At 50.7% G+C, this 3,932-nt stretch overlaps 1 pseudogene; it reads left to right on the top strand.

The window, feature by feature from the left end:
- The first annotated feature begins 365 nt into the window (after positions 1-365).
- LOC114471519 (sperm-associated antigen 6 pseudogene) lies at positions 366-2,981 on the top strand (annotated as a pseudogene).
- The last annotated feature ends 951 nt before the right edge of the window (positions 2,982-3,932 follow it).

Below are 3,932 nucleotides of genomic sequence, written 5' to 3'. Positions count from 1 at the left end.
ACACCTGAGCACTCCAGGGAGCACAAACACACACAGCCGCCACCTCATCCTGAGGGCCCCCGTGAGCACACACCCGCCCACGCCCAACGCCCTGGGTTTGGGTCCAGGGAACCCCCCCACCCGAGACCCCAGCAGATGGGCAGAGACCCAAGAGGCAGCCAGCATCATCCTCGTGCGAACTAACGTATCTTATTCAGCAGCCAATCAGGAGTCAGCATTTTCCTCTGCTCTTGATGATGTCACAACTTGTCTTCTGCAGTCAATCAGGAGTCAGCATGTTTCTTTGCCTTTGATGATGTCACAGGTTCTCTCAAAATCAAAGAAAGCTCCTTTTTCATAGGTTCCTTTAATGTCACAGGATCCTTTCGAGTAGCCACTCATCATCACACCAATAACAACGAAAGAAGAACAAGTTCATTACTTCAACAAGGAATTACAGGAACAAATTTTGAGACAAAATGGAGAGCACTCTCTTCAACCAAACACTTGATATGGAGTCATCTTCTGACAAACCCACCATGATTCAGCAACAGATGATTGAAGCCTATGATCAGTCCCAGACATTAAGGATGGAATTTAAGCAGATGGTTGCTGATTTGTCAATCAACTCTGAGAACATGAAGGTCCACCAAAAGGAAAAAATGATTTCCCAGTTGCGTCTTTTCATGTTGGATGAGGATCCCAGCATCCAGCACAATGCAGTTTTGGCTCTGGGCCGTCTGGTAGAACACAGTGAAGAGCTGGCTAGGATTGTGGTGAAGAAAGACATCCTGCATCAGTTGATCTGGTCTATTCCTTCACAGCCTCATCATTATAAGAAGGCTACAGTGTTTGTGCTGCATGCTGTGGCCAAACACTCCCCTGAGCTCTCCCAGGCTGTGGTTGACAGTGGTGGGTTGGATATTTTGGTCTCCTGTTTGGGAGCTGTTGACCCTGAAGTAAAAGAGGCTGCCGCCTGGGCCCTGGCCTACATCGCACAACAAAATACAATGCTTTCTCAGGCTGTGGTGGATGCAGGTGCAGCCTCTCTGCTGTTGTCCCTGCACACAAATGACCTGGATCGGGAGGAGGTCAACACTGGCACCATCGCACTCCTGAAACAGATGATCCGCAGCCCAGATGTCAAACTGAAAAGGCAGGTGCTGTTCACTCTCATTCAGATCAGTAAACACTCAGTAGAACTGGCTGAGATGGTGATCGCGGCGTACATTTTGCCAGATGTCATGATCTGCCTCCAGGACCCGGATGAATATGTAAAGAAAGATGTCATCACCTTGATGTGGGAGGTGGTCAAACACAGTGCACAGTTATCTCAGGTGATTGTGAACTGTGATGGTTTAGTGGAGGTGGTGGACTACCTGGATAAAAGCCGTGGAAGCATGAGACTTCCCGGGATCATGATGCTGGGATACGTTGCTTCTCACAGTGAAAATCTCGCTATGGCCGTCATCCTCTCCAAGGGGTTGCAACAGCTGGCCATCTGTCTGTCCGAGGAGGATGAGGATCACATAAAGGAGGCCACCGTTTGGTCCATTGGTCAGATCGGACATCACACACCAGAGCACGCCAACGCTGTAGCCACTGCAGGCCTACTGCCTAAATTACTGCAGTTTTACACGGGAGCAAGCAGTTTGGAGGACCTGCGGCTCAAAAGTAAGAAGGCTCTGAAAAACATCCTGCTGAAGTGCACTCACCTGCCCAGTTTAGAGCCTCTCCTCAGCAATGCTCCCAGCAACATCTTAAATCATGTGCTTGGCCAGTTCAGCAAGGTTATGCATCATGACAGTGAAGCTTGCCAAGAGTTTGTGATGAGTGGTGGGTTAAGTAAAATACAGGAGATGGATGCTGAGCCTGGTTCTGCTCAGAGGAAACTGATCAATTCCATAAAAAGCTGCATCCAAGAGGCTTCAGCCAACCGCCTCAGAACGGCCAAGACCCAACACACCCCGCTGCCTCCCCGAGCACCCGCCACTAGAACCCCTGCTTGCACCCAACTTCCCAAACCTTTTCATGACCCAACACCCAACCTCCGGGGAGGGATCAGCAGAAGAGCCAAAACCCAACACACCCCGCTGCCGCCCCGAACACCCGCTCCGAAGAACCCTGTTAGCACCCGCCCTCTCAAACCTATTCATGCCCCAACATCCAACCCCCAGGGAGGGCCGAGGGAGCCCCCCATTCGAGACTCCAGCAGAAGGACCAAGACCCAACACACCCCGCTGCCGCCCCGAACACCCGCTACGAGAACCCCTGCTTGCAGCCAACCTTCCAAACCTATCCTTGCCCCATCACCCAACCCCCGAAGAGGGCCCAGGGAGCCCTCCATCCAAGGCCCCAGCAGAAGGGTCAAGATCCACGCCCAGGGAAAAACCAGCGAGCACCCTCCAGTGGCCAGGTCCAGAGCCAGCAGACGCAAGACCCTAGGCCCAGAAGCAACTGATCCCAAGGCAGCACAGGTGGCAAGCCCCCTCACCGGCACCCACGAATCCTGGCCAATCACTCCAGAAGCAACTGATCCTGAGGAAGCATTGGTGGCAAATCCCCCCACCGGCACCCAAGAACCTCGTCCAATCACCCCAGAAGCAACTGATCTTGAGGCAACACTGGTGGCAAGCCCCTCCACCGGTACCCAAGAACCCTGGCCAATCACTCCAGAAGCAACTGATCCTGAGGAAGCATTGGTGGCAAATCCCCCCACCGGCACCCAAGAACCTCGTCCAATCACCCCAGAAGCAACTGATCTTGAGGCAACACCGGTGGCAAGCCCCTCCACCGGTACCCAAGAACCCTGGCCAATCACTCCAGAAGCAACTGATCCTGAGGTAGCATTGGTGGCAACACCCCCTCACCGGCACCCAAGAACCCTGGCCAATTACCCAGAAGCAACTGACCCTGAGGCAGCATTGATGGCAAGCCCCCCCAACGGAACCCAAGACCCCCGTCCAATCACCCCAGATAGCACTAACCTAGGTTTAGAGTAATGAAAAAGAAAGATTTTTTTCGGTGCCTCGGAGAACTTGAAAGAGAGAACTGAAAGAGAGAACAGAATTTGAAATATTATGGATTATTGAGCCTATTGACACCAAACTTGCCAAAATTGTCTAAAAACTCTACTTGACAATAAAACTGATTTTGAATATTAAAACATACTGGTCCTTTGTGTAAACTTTCCAGCGTACAGTATTTTTAATTGGAAGAGTTGAAGAATTTCTATGCAGGACCTGAACATAACATTTATTGTCAGTGTGAGTGTGTGGGTGCGTGGCCCTTTAACTGCGAATGAATGCGCTGGTCGCTCGACCAGTGTGCAGAGTGAGGGAGTGTGTGTACCTGAACAGAATAATTATAAGCTGTATGCCATTTTTGAGTGATTGGTCAAATAAACGTTGCAGCTTGTTGAATTAAACTGGAGTCCCATGTCATACTCAACGACTGCTGTGAAGCAACTACAAGACAGTTGAAGATGAAGCTGCAGAGGCAGACCACACTGGAACTACGTGAAGCCTCCATCAGCATGAGCGGAGCAAAGACATATTTCCTGACTGTGGCATTGCAAAACCTGCTGTTGCTTATAGCACAGGGTTTAAAGTTTTCCGCCCCTACGACGGATTTCCGTCAACACATCACCCTTCTCTGCAACACAATGTGTGCTCTGCGGGTGATTCACAGTTCCGGAGTGTTCAGCTCAGCCACAGTTAATTGTTTCACGCTCCCAGACAGAGAAAAGATTGAGCAAATTTGGCCAAATACGCTCCAAAGCAGCTCCTCTTCCTCATCGTCAGTATAGGACGCCATGACTAAAAAGGTAAACAGTGCGCAAAGGATTGTGGGAACTGTAGGATTGTGGGGAAAGCGTCTGGGAAATGTAGGATTTTAAAGAAATTTCACAGGCAACCACTATGTGACGTTCCGCTCCAAGTCTGCTCGAGTAT

The sequence above is a fragment of the Gouania willdenowi genome, chromosome 10, assembly GCF_900634775.1.
Source record: "Gouania willdenowi chromosome 10, fGouWil2.1, whole genome shotgun sequence".
NCBI lineage: Eukaryota > Metazoa > Chordata > Actinopteri > Blenniiformes > Gobiesocidae > Gouania > Gouania willdenowi.
The sequence above is the reverse complement of the archived record's forward strand: the minus strand, read 5'-3'. Positions and strand labels throughout refer to the sequence as shown.